Raw genomic sequence first — 24,316 nt, 5'->3', positions numbered from 1 at the left:
CGGCCTACATGACTCACGGCCTTGGGTCACTCCTCGTAATGTGTGCTTTCAATTAATCTCATCGAATTAGACATAAGGCCACGCACCAAAGCATGCATTAGCATAAATCGGGCCATGTTGCTTTAAACAACATGCGATTTACTACGCTCTTACATGCATTGGGGAACAACCGTCTAACCAACAAGACCAAGGTTTTTAGAAATCATTTGACTCGATAAAAGAAAGCTAACTTGAAGATTACAACTCGATAACAAACGATAAATTACAAGCGACAAAGCGAATAAAGAACGAACGATGTAAAACAAACGAAACAAGAAAGACCAAAGGACACGGCCAAGCCTCACGGCCTAAAGCCACGTCCAACCCTAGGTCCTAGGTCAGGTTCATTAGTTAGATCAATTGATTGCGAAACGAGTTCGAAAGCGGGCTAGAAAACAAATTAGAAACGACGTTGATCGATTTGAAAAGATACCTTGCAAACGCGCATTCTACACGGCCTAAAGGGGTCAAATTAGGTTAAGTTTGCTAATTAATTTAACTCATCGAGTGTTAATAAGAAGGTGCTAATCACGCACTCTTATACTAACGAGAAATTAGGTGAAAGAGAGAGATGCATTCAATTAAGTTATAGAATCGTTTGTTGATTTTAAAAGCTATGTCGATGTACCCTAAAGTGTCTAATTAGGTTATTAAACTGATCTAATATCACCTAAACGAGTCATATGTTAACAATCAGAGGTCATAATAACATGTAAATGGTCCAGGGATAGGTCGAATCACACGAGAGAAGAGAGGGGTCAAAAGCGAAGAGCGAAGTCAGAATTCGTTTTATTAATGCCCTACCTTGAACACGAGGATATGTAAATGAGACGGGGGTGTACGACCGACTGATGTAGCGGTTTCTTTCCCATCTCAAGTCAACGTGGGTGTTCATGGTGGTACTTTAACTCATACTCGGACTAAACTAGTTTCGTAGTTAATAAGAACAATCGATAAACAAAAACGATAAACAAACAAAAAACGAACTATAAAAAACAAACATAAAAAAAACGAAATAAAAGGGAGAAAGAGGAGGATTTGATGCACCCTCAACCTACATGTATCGTTGGCACCGTCTTGGGTCGTAATCGATCGTAGATTTTATCTCGAGAGGCCGTCGTCGACGAAGAAACAAAGCAAACAACACGTTTTTTGCAAATCTGGACAACAACTTTCAAACTGCGATTTCTCTCTCGTTTCACGGTAAAAATTCGATTTAAAAGATGTTTTGAAAACTAGAAAGAGAGGAGAACAGAGATATTAAAACAATACCTACTCGTTTTGAGTTATTGGGCACGAAAAACGAGCACAAACAGAACTGGACAAACAGGGAAAAGCCCGCGAAAACAGAGTGTATAACACTCTGTGTTTTTCGAGGGAATTCGTGTACTCTCAAGGGCAATTTGGCTCGTAAATCTTTGTCTAATGTGTAGATGGATGTTGAACGGTTAATTTGGAACAAGAAACTCGAATTTTGATGGAGGTTTGAAGGGAGAACGAATGGTTTCAAAGAGGACACACAAACTGATTCTCTGTTTGTATGTCGGTTTTGTCTAGGGTTTTTGTGAGGCAATTAGGGTTTGTTTCTGGAGTTTAAAGCTTGTGAATGACGGTTGTATGTATGGAGAACTTAGAGGAATGAATGTATGGTCAAGGGGTGGTATTTATAAGGAGTTAAAGTAGGGTAAAAAGGGGGGAGAGGCAGACGGGCTCGGTTTGCCATAGCTGCTGTCCTGCAGCTTTAGTGAGGGTTTGTGAGGGGTTTTCTTGGTGGTTAGGGTAAGGTAATATGGGTAGGATACTAGGGTATGGGTTAGGGTTAATGGGCACGGGTTTTGGTGGTGTTTGGAGCGGGTTTTGGGCTCGGGATTCAGCACGCAAAACAGGGGGCTGCTCGTGTATTATGCGGGCTGTTGGGGGGTGTTTGGGACGTGATTTGGGCCATGGATAAGGGGGTTCGAACTGGGTTTGGATGGGTAGAGGCTTAGGTTGGTTAGTGTACTCGAGATTCGTGCCAACTCGTAAAGAAAACAGGCTCAAAAACCGAGCTATAATCGAGCTCCAAAAGACGTGTTTAAAACGAGTTTTTTTTCGATTTTTAAATCGATTTTTCAAATCAATTAACACAATAAAATAAATGATTTTTTAAATAAAAAATACACATAAAATGATTTTTCAAATCAATTATTTATTTTATTTTCAATAAAATAAACTTGAGAAAATAAATTCAAAATAAAATAAAATAAATTGAATTCACCTAAAAAAACTTTAATTTAAATATCATTTAAATTAATAAAATACTTCATCGACGACGCCCATTCTACATCGTAAAACGAGCTCCAAATAATGGCAATGACAACTAAAGAATACATGTGTCCTATCATCATCGGGTGTTTGTCGGGTTCTCTATAAATTCCAATATCGACGGATACGGGTATCTACTGAGCCCCCACTTTGACTGAGGCTTGGACAAGGCGAAAGTCAAAGTATACCCCAGGTCCCTCTCGACCTGAGGATTCTTCGGGTCGTTTATAGTCCATTAGACTTGCGTATATAAGCTCGCCAACCATAAGAAGAGATCATACCTGAAACTTCGCTGGGGATTGACTCTTGCTTCTGTTGTGTCAAATTATCGTTGTTGGTCATCGACCCACAAAATTGCATACATGGTGGGTTGAGCTTTATCCTCGGGCGCCTAAGTATCCGTTTCTGACGGAATCAAACCCGCGCCGTAGTTCGGCAACTGCTGACACATGCCCAAAGTTTATCATCTGCTGGCACCTGTCCGAAATTCATCATCTGTTGACACTTGCCCAAAGCTTATCATCTGCTGGCAGGTGCCTACATGGGACGGGACTTTTCGAAGAGGTTGCCGCCACTTTCATCATTTGCTTTCAGCTATGGAATTCTTCCATTTCATACTCTTGTATTGAATTGAATTCTTGGTGGATGTCATCCTTTATATCTTGATAATGGTCTCTGAAGCCAACGGCTTCAGAGCCCCCAGTTTGCAATGGCTCTAAAGTCGAAGCTTTTAGAGCCCCCAGTTGAAGCATATCCTGCTATATTTGAAACATAGAAAATGTACAAGCAATAATCATCACATAAGCACATTTGGATCATCGATCTTGAAATTGGATAATTTGAAAGATTGGGTCATCGACCCGAAAATTGAATTTGAAAATTTTGAAAAACTGGGCCATCGACCCGAAGTTTGAATTTGACATCACTTGGAATGTTGGGCCATCGGCCCTTCAAAAATTGAATCTTGAATTTTGAATTTCGAAGGATTGGATCATCGACCCACAAAGATTCCACTACTTGGATCATCTATCCACAATTCGCAAAAGGTTTTTTGAATTTTGAAATTTTGAAAATTTTATTGAAATCGAACCTTGACGGGTGAGCACGAAATACGACTCAGACACTCCGTATGACCCGTAAACAACGTGGGCGTAGCCCGCTACCGTAAAACAAAAAAGGAAAATAAAACCGTAAGTGTGCACGGGCTTTAATTCAAATATGGACTTGCTGGGGGTAGAAATGTAAATTAGCCATTCAGGTGCCAAAAGATGCGATGAATGAGCGAAAACCCGACGCATCGTGCTAAAGACAGGTGTGAACTGGGGCGGGCCTAAGAGGCGCGCGACCCGAGGCCCACACGGCCAAAAAACGTTACCCTAGGGGATTCATCCTAGGTGTTTCCTTCCTCCTATATTTCCTTATATAAGGAAGAGTTGTATTGCAAAATTTATTCTGCTTTCCCAAACTGGTGCAAACGACATAAATCATTACGAATAATTTAGTGAGTGCTATGCGAGCATGGGAGACAGACTTCACTGTTGCAGAAAGACAAGAATTAAAGACCGCTCAGCTGGCGCAATTACTTCCCTTACGCCAGATCCGCCTTCAACCTGCTTTGCTAGAACACTGCCTTAGTTATTGGGATCCTCGTAATCATGTCTTTGCTTTTCTTGAGGGGGAGATCTGGCCTTTGCCGGAAGAGTTTTCTGCCCTGGGAGGATGGGATGCTGAGGCCATACTGGCTATACCAAAATTTCATTCGGGGTGGCGTAGAATATATCTAGACTGTCTTGGCCTCTCTAGGACGGAGTCTGAGGAGATAGTTACTGGTGATAAAGTCAACCTTCTTGCTATTCATCGGAAATTTTGCATCTTGCGAAAACAAGATTTCATCACAACGTCATCGTCTTTGCAGGGGGCATTTGGACTGATCATGTTACATCTTTATGTCTTCGAAGGTAGAATGAACAGGACAACTTGCGTAGGACAAGCGAAGCTTATGTCTATTGTGTCTCAGATGGAGATGGGACATAATCCGTCCTGGATTATTCTTGCTGAAACCATTAGGGGTTTAGATGCTAAGAAAATGAACCTTGGTGCTGATTGGTCGGGATGCTCCCGTCTATTGCTGGTAACAAAATCTATCCTCTTGATTTCGCGTTCTTGATTTTTACCACAATTCTTGTGTTATTGCCACGATTTATCTATATTTTGCCACGATTTTGTTGCATTCTGCCACGATTTTGCCACGATTTTGTTGTATTCTGCCACGATTTTGCTGTATTCTGTCACGTTTTTGCTGTATTCTGCCACGATTTTGCTTCTGTTGTCTTTTTCCTTTTTTTCTCCTTCTTTTTTTTGTCTTTCTCTTTTTTTTCTTTTTCACGTTTTTTTTCTCTCTTTTTTTTTTCTTTTTTTTCGTTTTTTTTTCGTTTTTTTTTCTTTTTTTTCGTTTTTTTCTTTTTTTTTTTCACGTTTTTTTTTTCTTTTTTCTTTCTTTTTTCCTCAGGTGTGGCTTTGTGAGAGATTTTGGCTCTTTGCCCTGCCGCGTGAGCCAAACTCGTACCTCGCCCGTATGCTGACTATGCGTGCTAAGCGGTATGAAGACGAGCATCAAAATGACCTTGCTTATTGGCGAAACAAGATGACAGAAGGAGGAGGTCGCCCTCTTTGCTGGTTTACGCCTTGGCTTCGCCTCAAATCTTTTACTATCCTTCCGGAAGATGATAAGACCAGACGCTTGCAATTACTGGGCTTGGAACGGTCTATTCACATTTACCCCGACCGCGTTCTGCGTCAGATGGGCCGTAGACAAGTAATTCCCAAGTGCGAGGCTGTTCTGGGACGAGCAAGAGAGCTACATCCCTCTATATGTGATGACTGGCTCGAGAGGTGGCACCAAAGGCGTCTCTGTTACGTGTCCGCGCGCCCTCAGACTACCTGGGTATCCCCGTCTTATACTAAGTGGTTTAATGAGAAAACTGATTCAGGCAAGGATTTGTGTCGGAAGGATGAGCTTGTCGACATCAAATATTATGACAAAGGCAGAAACAGTCGCGACTTCTTCGCTAATGATCTTTCGTCTACATCTGGACCTGAAACTAAGACTGAGAAAAATTCTAAGACTGACTCACAGGTGTCAGGTGTGTGGAAATGGTTGGGTTCAAAGGCACACTCGGGCTCAGCCCTGGAAGGAAGACTTGGTCCTCGCTTGAGTGTAAAAGATAGGCTGGGCCCTCGGGAGGAAATGATGATCCCTCCTAAGAAGCGCGCTAGACAGAACGCAACTACCCCTCCTCCGCAGGAGCCTCGGTCACGTGACCCAAAAGGCAAAGGGAAAAAGAAGATGTAGGAGCCTTCGACTCCAATCTATTATTTAATACTACTACTTATTATTTGTTGCTGGCTGTCTTTTTTTTCTTTTTTCGAAGGTTGTAATGGGCATCACCCGATTTTAATAAGACTTACTATTTATTAAAATTTCCAGTTTCTGCATAAAATTTCATTTTATTAAAAGAAGGGTCGGTTGTACTCTTATAAAGAGCTGGCTACGTATCTGTTATCAACAGAATCAAACCGAGCTCGTAGTTCCACAAAACAAATGCGCACAAAAAGCAGCGAAGCAAAAGTGCCGCGGCCTAGACTCGCTCACGAGCACTGCAATTCAAAATTTCATTTCACGACATTGAGAATGAGTTCTAAGGATAGTATTTCTTCAGTTGATCCAAATTCGTCGGATTTGCAAAGTCGTTTCCATCTAGATCTGTTAGTCTGACTGCGCCTCCCGATAATACTTTCTTTACCAGGTAAGGACCGGCCCAGTTCGGCTTGAATTTTCCCCTCGGGTCGATTGGTAGCAAAGCGCGAACAGACTTTAGGACCAAATCCCCATCCTTTATTCCTCGAGGTTTCACCTTCTTGTTAAATGCTCTTTGTATCCTTTTCTGAAAGAGTTGAACATGGAGTAGCGCATTTAACCGTCGCTCATCGAGCATGACCAAGGAATCATACCTGGCCTGCAGCCAGTCAGCTTCGGGAACCTGACTTTCTAACAGAATTCTCAAAGACGGTACCTCTAATTCTATAGGCTGAACTGCTTCCATCCCATATGTTAAATAGAACGGAGTTGCTCCAGTGGCTGTGCGAATAGACGTCCTGTATCCCCATAGTGCGAACGGTATCTTCTCTGGCCATTCGCGATAATTATCGGTCATTTTCCTGAGAATCACAGTGATTGTCTTGTTGGCGGCTTCCACCGCGCCATTTGTTTGAGGTCGATAAGGTGACGACTTGTGGTGCTTGATTTTATACTTTTCAAGTATCACAAATAGCTTTCGGCCGGAAGTGAGTGCCATGGTCGCTAATGAACTCATGCGGCATCCCATATCTGCAAATGATTTCATTCTGAATGAACTTTGCTACCTGCTTCGCTTGTAGCACTTTGTATGATTTCACTTCTACCCACTTCGTGAAGTAATCGATGGCGACTAGCATGAAACAATGCCCACCTGTTCCAGATGGGTTGACCTTTCCAATAATGTCGATTCCCCATGTTGAGAAAGGCCACGGTGATGTCAAAGTATACAACAGTGATGGTGGCACATGTTGTATGTTTGCAAAGATTTGGAAATTATGGCAACGTCTGACATATTCGCGACAATCTGTCTCCATTGTGGTCCAATAATACCCTAATCTCATGATTTTACGCACTAGCATATGGGCATTCATGTGTGGGCCACACTCCCCGTCATGGACTTCTTCCATGACTCTTTTTGCAGTTGGTGAGTCTATGCATCGCAGAAGGACATTTTGCGCGGTCTTTTTGTACAATTGTCCATCATTGGTTCTAATGAACTGAGCGGCTAGCATTCGAATAGCGCGCTTTCCGCGGCTATCCATGTCGGGTGGATACTCTCCTGATTCTTTAAATTTCAGAATAGCATGATACCAAGGTTCAGCCTCGGTTTCTTCTGTGTCTCCGATTACATTAACGTAAGCAGGTGATGATCTTCGTTCAACACATATTGGCATAGTATCCATATGATCGGTATGTTGATCGGAAGCGACTAGCTTTGATAGTGCATCAGCAAACTGTTTTTCATCTCTGGGGAGGTGCACGTATTTGACATCGGCGAACAACTTTTCTAGTTCCTCTATTTTCGCTTGGTACGGAGCCAGGCTATCGCTTTGGGTTTTCCACGTCCCGGCCACTTGATTGATCACTAGTGATGAGTCCCCATGTACTACAAGCTTTTTGATGCCTAACTCGAGAGCACTGTGCAAACCGAGTAGGCACGCTTCGTATTCGGCCGCGTTATTAGTAACATTAAAGTCCAACTTGATCGAAATGGGAACATGTTCACCTTCTGGTGAAATGAGTAACACTCCTATCCCGTAGCCCCTGCAGTTCGATGCTCCATCGAAATAGAGGTCCCACGTATCATTGTCTATATGAACGATATCTTCGTCGAGAAACGACCACGTATCTACAATCTCGGTTTCTTCTATCGGGTTATCTGCCAGGAAGTCTGCAACCGCCCTTCCCTTTATCACTTTCAGCGGTACATATTTCAGATCAAACTCGGAAAGCATTAAGGTCCATCTTGACACCCTACCATTTAGAACTGGTTTTTCAAACAAGTATTTGATTGCGTCCATCTTCGAGTGGATGCAGACACTATGACTGAGCATGTAGTGTCGTAACTTCTTTGTCGCCCACACTAAAGCCAAACATGTCTTCTCGAGCTGAGTATACTTGATTTCATACTCCAAGAACTTTTTACTAATGTAGTAAATTGCTCTTTCCTCTTTATCGACTCTCTGTGCCAGCATTGCCCCCATTGCAGTATCCGTAACTGTGAGATACAACAAAAGTGGTAACCCAGCCGTTGGCGGGCTGAGCACGGGAGGGGAAGATAGTATTTCTTTGATCTTATCGAACGCAGCTTGACAGTGATCATCCCATACGACGTGTTCCCCGACTTTCAACTTCTTAAAAATTGGCTCGCATATCATAGTTAGCCTTGCCGCGAACCGGCTTATATACTGGATCCTTCCTAGGAAACCTCAAATTTCCTTCTCGGTTTTCGGGTGAGGCATTTCCATTATGGCCTTTATTTTTGATGGGTCCACCTCGATGCAACGGTGGCTAACGATGTGACCCAACAGTTTGCCGGATGTGACTCCGAACGCGCACTTTTGGGGATTCAACCTCATGTTATAGTTGCGCAATAGTTCAAAGAATTTGCGTAGTGTACCAAGGTGGCCATCACACTCCTTTGACTTGACAATCATGTCGTCGACATAAACCTCGACTTCCTTATGCATCAAATCATGTAACAACGTTGTCGCGGTTCTTTGGTATGTGGCCCCTGCGTTTATCAACCCAAAAGGCATTACTGTGTAGCAATAGGTTCCCCATTGCGTTCTGAACGCAGTCTTATGCATGTCTTCTTTCGCCATCTTGATCTGATTATAACCGGCGTATCCGTCCATAAAGGATAATAACGCGTGATTTGCCGTGTTATCAACCAGGATGTCGATGTGAGGTAATGGGAAATCGTCCTTCGGACTTGTCTTGTTTAGATCCCGGAAGTCGACACAAACCCGAACTTTACCATCTTTCTTTGGTACTGGTACGACGTTAGCCACCCAGTCTGAGTATTCTGACACCTTGATGAACCCAGCTTTGAGTTGCTTGTCGATTTCTTCCTTGACTTTCAAAGACCAATCTGTGTGCATTTTGCGGAGCTTCTGCTTGACTGGCTTATACCCCGGCTTGATTGGGATCCTGTGCTCTGCAATTTCTCTATCAATGCCTGGCATGTCTTTGTAGGACTACGCAAAAACCTCTTTGAACTCCTGTAGCAACCCAATGAACCCTTGTCTCTCAGTGGGACTTAAAGTAGTTCCTATTTTAAGCTCCTGTGGTTCTAAGGTTGTACCTACATTGATGGTTTCGGTATCTTCGATGATCGAAGTTTTCTGTTCGTACTCTTCCAACCCTTTTATCAACTGTAGAGGTGGTTCCATTTCTTCTTCTTCTTCTTCGACCAACTGTTCATCCTCGACCTCAGTTTCAATGTCATTATTAAAACAATCATTTTCAAAGTTTGAATTGCAATGTAACTGAGACGAGTTGTAAGCAAACTGGTTCATATTATTATTGATTTGAAATTGCGCGAAATGCGCTAACATTTGAGCCAACTGGTCAGAGCTCAGTGGCGAGATAGGGGTATTCGGGACAGACCCCGGAATACCACCATTAGGAAAGGGTGCATAGGAAGGGAAAGCTAGGGGAGGGGTATTTTCAACACCTGACTCCTTAGACTCAATCTTAGGACCTAACTCAGACTCAGACTCAGACTCAGACTCAGACTCAGACTCAGAATCGGTAACATCATCTGGCTTGAACATCTCTCCTTCTCCCGTTGTCAACTTGAAAAGAAGTCCCTTGTTGTCAGTCCACTTGATTGTTTTCCGCCATCCCGTGTTGGTCCTAAGAGGATATACATCGGTGATGAGGGTAGATGGGTCGAACCGCTCACTTCTCAGGATCATGCTTACCAAATCTTCGTTTGGTATTGGTGATTTCTTCCCTTCACCGAAAAGAAGACCCATAGCCTTCTCGTCATTTATTGGATCTGGTTTAGTCCCTACTGGCATCGCAGTCAGAATATCTTCAGGGATGTAGTAGCAATATTGGAATACTTCGATTCCTGGGACCATAAGGTTTTTCTTCGGGTCAAAGATAGGTTCGGGGAAGTCCATGCAGGGAAGTTCTTCCCCAGCCCTCACGAAGTGACCGTTTAGAGTTAGGTGATACGGTCCCATCTTAATATCTCGATCTTCGATCGTTCTTCCCCTCTTTTCCAGCAGATCTTTCCCAGTGGGCTCATATCCAAGCCCGAAGGTTACTCCTTTGGCTACTGGCGGTTTCAACTCGAATGTACCCTCCTTTCTAGGATATAAAGAGAAACCGAAGTACTTCCCAGTCTTAAGAACCACTTCGCAGGAATGACTTCCTGTGTATAGATCCATATTCTCTGCTTCGGAGTTCAGCTCAATCATGTTGACAATCTCGAAACCACATGCGTCATTGGCAGCTTCGGCCCTTAGTTCAGAAGTAATGTCTCCTCCTGCCACAGTAATTGGTGTGGCGTCAATAGTGATGGTTTTACCGTTGAGTGGGACCTTGATCTTTCGATGCAACGTTGATGTTACGGCCCTTGTAGCGTGGATTCAAGGCCTTCCCAACAATAAGTTGAACGATGAGCAAATGTCAATTACTTGGCAACTTATTTTCTTTTCCACTTGCCCCGTCTGTACTACTAGATCGACAAGTCCACTTACTCGACGCACAGTGCCATCGAATGCCCGAACTGTCTGTGTAGTGGGAATGAAGTCATTCTTCTCCAGGCCCAGAATATGCGCCGTTTTCAAAGGGAGTACGTTGACAGCCGATCCGTCGTCAACCAAAGTCATAGGGATATGCTTGTTGAGACACACGGTAGCAACATAGAGGGCCAGGTTATGTCGGGGCCCGAATGGTTTTAGATCTTCGTCGGAAAATGTCACGGCGTTGGTAATCTGAGGCCGATTCTGGGCGATGTGAGTGACCATGTCCGCAGGAGTAGTATTTGACGACACAGTCATGTTCATCAAAGCTTGTAACAAAGCTTGACGATGTTCGAAAGAGCTCAAGATAAGTTGCCAGATAGACACGTCGGCCTTAGTCTTTTGGAGTTGCTTGATGAGGGAAGCCTCGGAGGTCGACCCTTCACCAAGAACCTCGACCACTACCGGCTCCTTGGGAGGTGTCTTGCTCGGGATATCCTTAGCTTTCTCCACACGGTACGGGCGCCCTGATCTAGTCAGATGGTTTGACTCTAGGGCATGTTGCCTCACTTTTAAGATTTCTTCTTGGGTGTGAGGGATTGTCGCACCTTTGACGAGGTAAACATCATCTTCGTCATCAGCCCAAACGCCATTGATTTCATTGCCGCTCCGGAGTATGTAAGGAGTGCAATCGACAACAAAATCCCCGAATGTAATCTCGTTTCTCGAGCTTGGTAGGAATTCGGAGCAATCCACGAATATTCTTCCGATGAAAACCCCTTTTAGACGACATGGGCGAATCAAGTGAGAGTAATCAACACTATCTTCGGTAGAGAAAAAGTTAGTGTGGTCCCCAAAGGGGTTGGTGACGTTGTTGGGCTTTATGGCCGGGATTGGGAGCGTTCCGTTCTCAATCATATCTTGAATTTCGTGCTTTAGTCTAAAGCACCTTTCATTATCGTGTCCCTTCCCTTGATGAAAGGCACAGTAGGCATTTGGTTTGTACCATTTGCCTTGTTGATCAGCGGGAGGGTCCGGAGTTGGACCAATGGGCTTCAACTTTCCTTGGGCCATGAGCCTTTGGAGAGCGTAGGCGTAAGTGCACCCGATATCGGTGAATACCCTCGTAGCTTGGCGCGGAGGCCTTTTTGACTGTCCATCTAAGAGATTGACAGTTTCAACAAAGTGGGCCGCTGCTGGTGCTTTTGCTTTAGATGACGAGGCCCCTTGGTATCCTTTTGGCTTCTCAGCTTCAGCCATTCGGAAATCATCCTCTACCTTTATCCCGATTCTTATCAATTCTTTGAAAGAACCAAAATTCGTATTTCGAGCATTACGGTAAACAGGTCGTAAATTCTTCACGAACTTATCTACCATTTCAACTTCATCAGGCTTCTTAGCTAGTTTCACGCTTTCAGCGCGCCATCTTGCGAGGAATTCAGTAAAGCCTTCTTTTTCTTTCTGTGTCATCACCTCCAACGTTCTTATGTTGGTTTGAATCTCGCCATTGTCAGCATAGTGCTTACAGAACTCCACCGTAATATCTTCGAAAGTGGGGAAGTTCTTAAGGTCAAGATTGTAGAACCACGCCTTCGGGTGTTCATCCAGAGATTGGGCAAAAATTTCAAAGAGCATGTCAGCAGGTACTCCCTTCAGTGCTAAGTACCCTTTATAGGCCTTAACATGGTGGACTGGATCTTCAGTGCCCTTGAACTTTGGGATGTCAGTGAGCACCATATTCGGGGGCAACTTATCCTGAACTGGGGCATAGGCCCTAGTATTCTCATAGTGGATGTTCTTCCCCTGGGAGAGTTTCAGACGGTCTTCAATGAACTTGAACCGTTTCTCCAGATCAGTCAGAGGTGGGGTAGATAGAGGGGAATCTTCACCCAACTTAGATTCGATTGCATCCATTCGGGTCATCATGAGGTTCACGGCCTCAGTGAGTTTGTTGACAGCATCTTCCATTGCTTGACGTCGGGTTTTGGGCGGCCTTTCTACAAGAAAACCCTGAACCGAGTCAATATTTAAAGTAAGAGCCCCTGCACAGTTAAGGACACGACACCAACTTGACTCAAGCAAAGACTCGACTTGAGACTGTCAAACCAAAGGTTCGACTCACGGTTGGATTTAGACCCTGATTCATTTTAGACTCGACAAGACGACATGACTCAAGCTGTCATAGCTCGATTCTAAGCTGGACTCGGTGTGACTAAACCCGTGATTGGACCAACATAGTCCTTAGGTTCGAGTGAAACGTCCTAAAGGGCCTAGCTTGGACGTTTCTGTGGACTATCCTAGACCAAATGGTCGACCAACATGACTCAAAGCCCAAGAGGTGAGCTTGGGTGACCCAACAGGGTCGTGTTCTAGACTCTTGGAACGAAAAAACGCCTGGCCTAACACGGCCATGACCCGGACACGACTCGACGCATTTCATGCTTGGTTAAGGTTCGAGAAACATTTTGGATTGAATTTGAAAAAAACGAAGGATCGATTTGAAAATGAGATTTGAAATGGGCAGCATGCCGGCTATAAAAGCTCATTTTGGCCGAAAATTCTAGTCCTATTTGGGCGATTCCGTTTTGAAAATCACGCTATTTGAAAGTAAGTTGTTCAAAAGTTCGGTTTTGAAATTGACATGGAAATTTTGAAAAGACTCGGGAAAAAACACCTTGCACATTGTCATTCTCATGTTATAAGGATATATGCTCCTAGACATCTCTAAGTCTCGGCAAGTCTTCTACAAGAAGGTCTATGCCCTCCATCCTTTTGCGGTCTTATAGAGCAAGGGCCTTTAGGTAGAGTACCTAGAAGAGCATCCCCACCATCAAGAACCACGCGAGGTGGAGCGGAAGCAAGCAATGTGTGAGCTCCTGCCATAGTGGGACGTCGCCCCCCACGCATCACAAAGAAACGCTGGGACGGCCCGGGAAAGTCTTTAAGGGTTTATGCATGAATCGTAGCACTATGAGTAATGTTTTACTTTCCAATACTTTCTTTTCAAGTTTCACCTCGGAGGAAAAGACCCTAGAAACAAAGTGTAACTAGTCCTCTTTTCCCCAGCGGAGTCGCCAAACTGTGGACAAGGCCCTCGGGAACTGCGTCCGCGGGATCCACACTAGGCATAATCGACTCGAGGTTCTTTCGAATCGAATTAAGACAAATTAGAGTCGCCACCAAGTTTTTTGGGAACTTGGAACCGTTCAAGTCAACTTTACACCTTTCATCGAAAAGCATAAAGCCAATCGACTACGAGTGATTAAAGAAAAAGACTTATACCCTATATCACTCGATTTGAATGACTCTCGTAATCCAATGGTATTTAGACGGATCCACAAACCATAGATCTTGAGTAAGGGGTGAGGGTACGTGTTAGGAAGCCCATAAGGACACCTAACCCCGCCCATCGATAACGGCCTCTACTAAGTCAAGTATCGGATTTCAAACAAGGTCATAGCTACTACGATATATGATATGCAAACATCGTTTTCAAAACCCTAACATGTGAAGTTTCTATGTCGATTTAGATGCAACTAAACTAACTTTGTCAAAGTTGTAATTTAGCATGTGGGTTGATTGATCTAACAACATATAAACGGAACAAACAAGGCTTGATGGGAATGGGGGAGCCGTTGGGATCTATCCTATTATAACCCAGGCATTTCATGCCGACACAACGAGAAATTAAAGATACAACTCGATCTAAATACAATGCTATACACACGACGCAAAACACGACCATTCGGCCTAGAAAACCGTGCACAAAGAGGTGGCCCACGGCCTACATGACTCACGGCCTTGGGTCACTCCTCGTAATGTGTGCTTTCACTTAATCTCATCAAATTAGACATAAGGCCACGCACCAAAGCATGCATTAGCATAAATCGGGCCATGTTGCTTTAAACAACATGCGATTTACTACGCTCTTACATGCATTGGGGAACAACCGTCTAACCAACAAGACTAAGGTTTTTAGAAATCATTTGACTCGATAAAAGAAAGCTAACTTGAAGATTACAACTCGATAACAAACGATAAATTACAAGCGACAAAGCGAATAAAGAACGAATGATGTAAAACAAACGAAACAAGAAAGACCAAAGGACACGGCCAAGCCTCACGGCCTAAAGCCACGTCCAACCCTAGGTCCTAGGTCAGGTTCATTAGTTAGATCAATTGATTGCGAAACGAGTTCGAAAGCGGGCTAGAAAACAAATTAGAAACGACGTTGATCGATTTGAGAAGATACCTTGCAAACGCGCATTCTACACGGCCTAAAGGGGTCAAATTAGGTTAAGTTTGCTAATTAATTTAACTCATCGAGTGTTAATAAGAAGGTGCTAATCACGCACTCTTATACTAACGAGAAATTAGGTGAAAGAGAGAGATGCATTCAATTAAGTTATAGAATCGTTAGTTGATTTTAAAAGCTATGTCGATGTACCCTAAAGTGTCTAATTAGGTTATTAAACTGATCTAATATCACCTAAACGAGTCATATGTTAACAACAAGAGGTCATAATAACATGTAATTGGTCCAGGGGTAGGTCGAATCACACGAGAGAAGAGAGGGGTCAAAAGCGAAGAGCGAAGTCAGAATTCGTTTTATTAATGCCCTACCTTGAACACGAGGATATGTAAATGAGACGGGGGTGTACGACCGACTGATGTAGCGGTTTCTTTCCCATCTCAAGTCAACGCGGGTGTTCATGGTGGTACTTTAACTCATACTCGGACTAAACTAGTTTCGTAGTTAATAAGAACAATCGATAAACAAAAACGATAAACAAACAAAAAACGAACTATAAAAAACAAACATAAAAAATACGAAATAAAAGGGAGAAAGAGGAGGATTTGATGCACCCTCAACCTACATGTATCGTTGACACCGTCTTGGGTCGTAATCGATCGTAGATTTTATCTCGAGAGGCCGTCGTCGACTAAGAAACAAAGCAAACAACACGTTTTTTGTAAATCTGGGCAGCAACTTTCAAACTGCGATTTCTCTCTCGTTTCATGGTAAAAATTCGATTTAAAAGATGTTTTGAAAACTAGAAAGAGAGGAGAACAGAGATATTAAAACAATCCCTACTTGTTTTGAGTTATTGGGCACGAAAAACGAGCACAAACAGAACTGGACAGACAGGGAAAAGCCGCGAAAACAGAGTGTATAACACTCTGTTTTTCGAGGGAATTCGTCTCTCAAGGGCAATTTGGCTCGTAAATCTTTGTCTAATGTGTAGATGGATGTTGTACGGTTAATTTGGAACAAGAAACTCGAATTTTGATGGAGGTTTGAAGGGAGAACGAATGGTTTCAAAGAGGACACACAAACTGATTCTCTGTTTGTATGTCGGTTTTGTCTAGGGTTTTTGGGAGGCAATTAGGGTTTGTTTCTGGAGTTTAAAGCTTGTGAATGACGGTTGTATGTATGGAGAACTTAGAGGAATGAATGTATGGTCAAGGGGTGGTATTTATAAGGAGTTAAAGTAGGGTAAAAAGGGGGGAGAGGCAGACGGGCTCGGTTTGCCATAGCTGCTGTCCAGCAGCTTTTGTGAGGGTTTGAGAGGGTTTGTGAGGGGTTTTCTTGGTGGTTAAGGTAAGGTAATATGGGTAGGATACTAGGGTATGGGTTAGGGTTAATGGTCACGGGTTTTGGTGGTGTTTGGAGCGGGTTTTGGGCTCGGGATTCAGCCCGCAAAACAGGGGGCTGCTCGTGTATTATGCGGGCTGTTGGGGGGTGTTTGGGACGTGATTTGGGCCATGGATAAGGGGGTTCGAACTGGGTTTGGATGGGTAGAGGCTTAGGTTGGTTAGTGTACTCGAGATTCGTGCCAACTCGTAAAGAAAACGGGCTCAAAAACCGAGCTATAATCGAGCTCCAAAACACGTGTTTAAAACGAGTTCTTTTTCGATTTTTAAATCGATTTTTCAAATCAATTAACACAATAAAATAAATGATTTTTCAAATCAAAAATACTCATAAAATGATTTTTCAAATCAATTATTTATTTTATTTTCAATAAAATAAGCTTGAGAAAATAAATTCAAAATAAAATAAAATAAATTGAAATCACCTAAAAAAACTTTAATTTAAATATCATTTAAATTAATAAAATACTTCATCGACGACGCCCATTCTACATCGTAAAACGAGCTCCAAATAATGACAGTGACAACTAAAGAATACATGTGTCCTATCATCATCGGGTGTTTGTCGGGTTCTCTATAAATTCCAATATCGACGGATACGGGTATCTACAGTACTCTTGACTAGGCCTTAATCCATGGGTCAAAGGATACTAGCATGACACATCCTAGGGTGTTTTACAAGTATTCTAACAAGCAAAGTCTTAAGAACAAAAAGCATCTACTAGGGCCTATATACACTTGTCAAGCTTCACAAGTAGACGGTCTCACAAAATTTTTCTAACATGCAACTACATGCCATGATGCAACTAACATATAAACATCCTAATGCAAATGATTCTACCAACTAATATGACATATAAACTAAATGAAAGTCCTAAGTTCACATTGTTATACCGCATCAATCAAAATAAAGCCACATAGTCATTAACATAAAGAGGAAAAAGGAGATTGGAAAGATCATACGATGCGATCTTCAATATCCTCATGTCTCGGATGTGGCGTAGTCGATCAATGTGAACAGGGATAGAACGAACACAATATATACAAAATATATACATGACTACGCTACAAAGGAAATGAACTTGTTTTTGGATTTTCAATTTTTCAAATTTTTATGGTTTTTTCGAAATTTTTCAATTTTTTTTTTATTTTTGAATAAAAGTTAAGTTAGAATTCCCCATCCCCACACTAATATGAGCATTGTCCTCAATGGCCAAAATGATGGGAAATCATGCAAACATGATGCATGAATTCTACACTAAATGCAAGCTACACTAATCTACACTACATGATGCATGGTTTTTGTTTATGACGGAGAGGATAATTTAGATTACCTCCCGTTGTGTATGCATGTACTTCCCCAAACCGAGTTAGACACTATTTATAATGTCCTAAGGTTGGGTGTAGTTCGTGCACACAAATGCAATGCATGAAACTAAATTTGTCATTTTGGATTTTCAAAAGTGGGAACAATAAGAACACCTCAATGGGGCCGAGGTGTTAGTCCTCTATGTTGCTAGGACTACTCCAACCATGATCAAGATAAATAATTAAAACAAAGAAAGAAATAGACAAACCTCAAGAGGGTAGGAGCCTCCAAGCTTGCTAGTCTTCCACCATATTATCACTATCATCATCTTCCTGACTAGAAGTGGACTCATCACCACTTCCCTCTTCACTTCCTTGCTTGCTTTCTTCATCATCCTATTCTTCTTCATCACTAGCCTCTTCATCAATGTTATCATCAACAACCTCATCACCGACAACCTCATTGTCACCCGGAATCTCACCCCTAGATGCACTCGGAAAGAAGACTTCCCTATCCGCCCAACTAGGCAAAGGACATGAAGGATCAAGTAGTCCTTGCCTAGCTAAGTGAAGGAGGGGTGGATATTGGGCTAAGTAAGCATCTTCCCGGTCTTTAAAGGCTTGCTTGTGCATCTCTTGCATAAGAAGAGTCATATAATCTTTGCTTGCTTCAACACCTTCGGGTTTGAACTCTTGGTACTTGAAAGGATAGGGTGGTGTGACAATGGAAGAGGAGGGCATTTAGATTTCACCCCTTTGTTGTCGGATAATGTATTCGGCCTCTTTTGAGAGGGGAAGGAGATAGTTGGTCCGGTGGACACTCAAACGACAAATCTTCGAAGGCAAAGTAAAAGATCTAGCCTCACTTGTGAGCCATCTATACTTGGTGTCAAGAGGGTTATGAGCGACCCACTTGTATTTGTTAATCATAGTATCAATATCAATGAGATGACCACCCTTTTTCGCCACATACTTGCTATCCTTGTTGAAGTTCGGATCAAAGTATTTAGCCAAAAGAGTGACTAGACCTCCATTCACAATAACGGTAGTGCCTTGCTTCCCACAATCAACATTTAGCCATCTATCCACCAAAAGCCTTAGAGAGTTGAAAGGCTTGGTGAATTCCCTTCCAATGTTTAAGGCCGACTCAAGAAGAAGAAAATCGAGTTTGGTAAAGTGGTTGGTGTCTTTTCTTGCAATGATGGTATTCCCTATGACCTTGTGCCACACTCTAATGCCCGGATGGTGGACTAATAGAGCGCGACTAGCATGATAGTTCTCAAATTTCCTTCCGAAAATCGCCTCCCAAAGAGGAGCGGGGTCATACTTGCCAACATTCTTGAAATAACTAGGTGAATCACTAAGACCCAAAGCTTTACTCATTTCCTCAAAGGAGATGCGCCTACTAACATTAGCTAGGCGGAACTCGATGTTTTCCATAGTCTCTACCTTGTTAACTTTCAAAGAACTCAAGAATTCTAAAGTTAGGGAGGGGTATGTCAATTCTTTTGTTGTAAACAATTCTTCCAACCCCATGGCTTTAAAGAAGGCTCTAGTTTGCCCAAGGACACCCAACTTATCTAAGGCATCTTCACAAATAAAGTTGGTGGATAGAAATGATTTTCTAGCATACTTGACAAAAGTGTCCCTATGGATTTTGGAAATGAAAATTACCTCCGGATAGTTCGAAAGTTGAGCAATTACCGGAGTAGTAGATGTTGTTGCTTCCAAGGGAGGTTGTTGTTGTTGCACTTCCAAGTTTGAGCTAGCTACCACCATAGCCAATGAGGCTTTCTTTGCTTGAAGACACTTTTGTCTTGTTGAGAGTGCCTTTGTCTTTGGTGCCTTTGCCTTTGTTGCTTTTGTTGCTCCCTTTGTCGTTGCCATTGATGAATAAACCAAGAAAAGAGTGAAAATCTTCAATTTCCAAGTATACCCAAATCGATTTAAAGATGAAAGGCTTTTGCCTTTATGAATTCAAAAATCGACTCAAAGGTTGAAGATTTTGGTGCTTGGTTTTGATTTTTGTTGAAAGAGGAGTGATTAATTTTTGTTAAAAGGATGTTTGGATTTGATTTTGATGAATGTAGTTGAGGAAATCTTGTTTTTGGGATGGAGAGGTTGAGGATTTTGAGTTTTGGGGTTTATGGGTAGTGTTTTGAATGAAGAAATGAATGTGGGAGGGGGTTTATAAAAGACCCGAAAAATTTGAAATGCAGGGGGAAGACGGGCGGCTTTCCTTCGGGACGGCCGGATTCTGTCTGTTCTGGGTTGAGAAATTCTCGCCTAAAGACGGGCGTCTTTCAGTAAAGACGCTCGGATTTGTAAATGCGGGACGAGCGTCTTTCAGTGAAGATGGGCGGATTCCTTTCCAGGGATTTTTCTTGTTTTTCTCAACCAAAAAGACGGGCGTCTTCTACTGCAGGACGGGCGTCTTTCTGAGGTCGGGCGGATTCTATTGCAGGACGCCCGGATTTGCTAACAGTCCCAAAATTTCAAAAATTCAGCTTATGAAGGACGGGCGTCTTCTGACAAGTATGCCCGGATTGCCTGAAGACGGGCGGATTCTGTTGAAACCGCTCGGATTCTACCCCTTTTACCCGGATTCAGTTCCATCCGTGTACTTTGCATATCCCTTGTCACTTTTCCATTCTTCAAAATCTCGTGTTCTTCATTGTGGGGGCACTACTAAGGCATGAATAGCCTAGGCAATTGCTATCCCCACACTAAACTAAAGCACTACACATCAATTGAAATCATTAGTCCCTCCCTCACTTCTCTCAAAAATGATAATTATCTTGATCAAAACATAAAAATCCCAAAATGACAAATATGAACAATTAAGAATTAAAATGCAAGTTAGGGAGTTACAAATATTTACAAATGGTGGTTTAGGGAGGACTCCACCAAACTCTCATCCTTAGTGAGATGTCATGGGGGCATAGCCAAGGTGTTGTTGATGTTGCTCAACACCATGAAGAAATAATCAAAAGCTTGTTCATTATCGTGATAAAGATCTTCAATAGATCTTTGCCCTTGTAGTCGATCTTGATCGATAGCATTGCCAATATAGGGATTAAAAATCCCTTCAAACTCGTCGTCCCAAATACCACAAACTTCATCTACTTGATCACTAAAGATCTCTTGAGTTGATAGAGACAACTCTCCCAATTTCTTGTCTTGGCCAATGAGGCCATCCTCTTCATTGCTTGACTTTGGTGAGCTTTTCAAGCTCTCTTTGTTACAATTCGCTTGCTCTTTGAATGGAGCATCTTCAATTTTCTTCTTCCATTGGAATTCCGACTTCTTCCTATCATCCTTCCGGCTATAATGATCAATCATAAAACATGGTTCATGCAAACGGGGAACTCTCATGGTCTTGTCAAGATTAAAAGTTATGCTCTCATCTCCCACTTCTAGAGTGAGCTCTCCATGTTTCACATCAATCACCGCACCCGCGGTGTGTAAGAAAGGTCTTCCTAGAATGATTGGAATGTTGGAGTCTTCTTCCATATCAACAATGACAAAGTCCACCGGGATGAAAAATTTCCCAATCCTCACGGGAACATCTTCCCATATCCCTAATGGTGTCTTCGTCGATCTATCGGCCATTTGGAGTGTGATATTGGTGCATTTAAGCTCTCCCATCCCCAACCTTTTACTCACCGAGTACGGCATAACACTCACACTAGTCCCTAGATCACATAAGGCTTTGTTTATCGTGGTGTCGCCAATGGTACACGGTATTGAGAAGCTTCCCGGATGCATGAGTTTTGGAGGTGAACTCCCTTGAAGTATTGCACTACTCACCTTAGTGAAGGCGATAGTCTCAAGCTTCCGGATCGACTTCTTCTTTGTGAGGATGTCTTTCATGTATTTTGCATAGGCCGGCACGTGATTGATTAATTCCGTGAAAGGAATCGAGACTTCCAAATTCTTCACAATTTCCATAAATTTTCCAAGTTGGTCATCAAATTTGGGCTTGGCTTGACGACTTGGAAAAGGAAGTCTAATCACAATGGGCTCCTTCTCCTTGACCTTTTCTTCATTTTTCTTTGAAATTTCTTCTTTTGATGGTTCTCCATCCTTGGAGTTTTGCACAATTTCTTCTTTGTCACTAGCTTCCACAACTTCATCCTCAACTTGCTTCTTCGGTGCTTCATACCTTGTACCACTTCTCAAGTGAATGGCACTAACCGTTTCATGTCTTGGGGGATTACTTTGAGGTGGTAATTGCCCCTTTTGTCTTTGTGAGCTTGAAGATGCTAGTTGAGTCAATTGGGTTTACAATATTTTGGTGTGAGCTAGGATGTTGTTGATGGTGATTTCCTTTGCTTGACTATCTTTTTGCATTTGAGTGAAAAACTCTTGTTGATTCGTTTGCATTTGAAGGACCGCTTTTTGAACATCAAAACCTTGGTCATTTTGTTGATTGTATGGAGTTTGATTTTGGTAACCTTGGTTTTGGTTGTAAAAGGGTCTTTGATTTTGGTTTCTCATGGGAGGTGGGGTGTATGTTGTTTGAGGGTTTTGAACATTTTGGCTTTTGTATGAGAGATTTGGATTGAATTTGGTGTTTTCATTGTAATAGTTGGAATAAGGGGTACCACTCTTATATGCTTGGAAATCATTCACTTGTTCATTTGTTCCCCTACATTCACTTTGGTCATGTCCCAAAGTTCCACAATTCTCACATATCCCACTTGGGATTGATTAAGATGCCGTCATGGCATTAACATGATGCTTTGGTGATTTTGAGGCTTCTTCAAGTTTAGCCATAGCTCTTTCAAACTTCAAATTGATGGTATCAATGTGAGCACTAAGTTGAGCACCCAATTGAGTAACAGAGTCCACTTCATGCTTTCCTCCTCTAGTAGCCTTGCGAGGTCTACTATATTGTGAGTTATGGACCGCCATTTCCTCAATTTTGTTCCAAGTTTGATTGTCAACAACTTCGGTGAACATTCCATTTGATCCCATGTTGAGAATGTTCCTTGAATGTTCATAAAGACCGTTCCAAAATTGTTGTACCAAGAACCACTCACTAAGTCCATGGTGAGGACATGAGCGACAAATTCCTTTGAACCGCTCCCAAGCTTCATACAAAGATTCTTCATCTCTTTGCTTAAAACCCGTAATTTGAGCTCTTAGCATGTTAGTCTTTTCCGGTGGATAGAACTTTTTGTAGAAAGCTAGAGCCAATTTCAACCAAGAATCAATTCCAAGAGTAGCCTTATCAAGGCCTTTCAACCATTGTTTCGCGGTGCCAATGAGAGAAAAAGGAAATAAGACCCATCGAATTTGCTCTTGAGTTACACCGGTTTGAGAAATCTCATCACAATAGTCACAAAAGGTTTCCATATGAGAATGAGGGTCTTCACTAGGCATCCCCCCAAATTGGCTTCTTTCGACTAATTGGATAAATGCGGATTTGGCAATAAAATTTCCGGTTAGATGTTGTGGTGTGGGAGTACCATTGGGTAGGTTCTCCTCGGTGGGTACGGAATGTGATGAAAACTTAGGCATTGTGGGTTGATTTTGTGTTGGATTTTGTGTTGGGTTCTCCTCACCTTCTCTTGCAAAAGGGTTGATGAACTCAATAGTTGGTTGAATATCTACAACCTCACCAATACCTCTCAAATTTCTCCTAGAAAGTCTTCTATTGGTTGTCAAAGTTCTTTCAATTTCACGATCAAAAGGTAACAAATCACCTTGTGACCTTCTAGACATGCAAAATATCAAACAACTTGAAAATAATTAGAATAAACCTTGAGGAGTTTTACTTCCCCAAGGCAAAGAAAGACACAACTAATAACAATATAAGAAAATCTAAATCAAGTTAACACCGTCACCGGCAACGGCGCCATTTTTGGTCGGACACGTCTTTTCGGTAACTTGTCGTTAGGAGCACCTAGACCAAAACACAATTTATAGCTTCACAAACAACTCTACAATTAGTAAAGAGGCAAGTAAAGGTCGGATCCCAAGGGATTGGAATTGAGATGAGATTTCTATTGCAATTAGTGGTGTCTTAGCGGTGTCACAATTGGGGTTTGATGTAGAAGGTCACTAAACTAAATAGCAATGAAAGTAAACAAGCAAGATGAATTAAAAGGGTTGTAAACAATTGATAAAAGGCACTAGGGTGTCATGGGGTCATAGGGGATTCATGGGAATTGATCATACAAACATGTTCTCAAATTATAAGCAAGCAATTATTGTTGTGATGGATTGAGTTGGGTTATATCTTACAATCCTAGGAAAGTTTGGGTCCCGGAGCCGAATCGATTAGATTGTACAACACCTACAAGTCGACTTAGTCTTTCCTACTCAACAACATGCATGGTCTAATGAGACTCGAGTTTGTTTATGTCTTACAAGTCTCATTGAAAAGATAGGTGATGGGTAAAAAATGCAAGGATTCATAGGCTCGCATTTCATCAAACATAACATGTGCATGAGTTGAGATCAAAACAAGCAAGCAAATAAACCATGAAAGCATATTAATTTAAGCATGAATCATTCCCCATGTTGGTTTCCCCTAATTACCCAGTAACCCTAGCTAGGTGACTACTCACTCATTATCATGTTGATCATGCTAGCAAGGTTGTCAATCATACTAACAAAGTGAAACATGATGAATAAATGAAAGTAATTAGCAATAATTAAAAAG

At 42.2% G+C, this 24,316-nt stretch overlaps 1 non-coding gene across 1 annotated transcript; it reads left to right on the top strand.

The window, feature by feature from the left end:
- Nucleotides 1–22,690: 22,690 nt before the first annotated feature.
- LOC141650667 (small nucleolar RNA R71) lies at nt 22,691–22,797 on the top strand. The gene has a single exon (XR_012546686.1). It is a non-coding gene; the product is annotated as a small nucleolar RNA R71 (small nucleolar RNA).
- The last annotated feature ends 1,519 nt before the right edge of the window (nt 22,798–24,316 follow it).

This window comes from Silene latifolia, chromosome 3, assembly GCF_048544455.1.
Source record: "Silene latifolia isolate original U9 population chromosome 3, ASM4854445v1, whole genome shotgun sequence".
Taxonomy (NCBI): domain Eukaryota; kingdom Viridiplantae; phylum Streptophyta; class Magnoliopsida; order Caryophyllales; family Caryophyllaceae; genus Silene; species Silene latifolia.
Note: the sequence above shows the minus strand (reverse complement) of the source record. Positions and strands in the feature narration are given on the sequence as shown.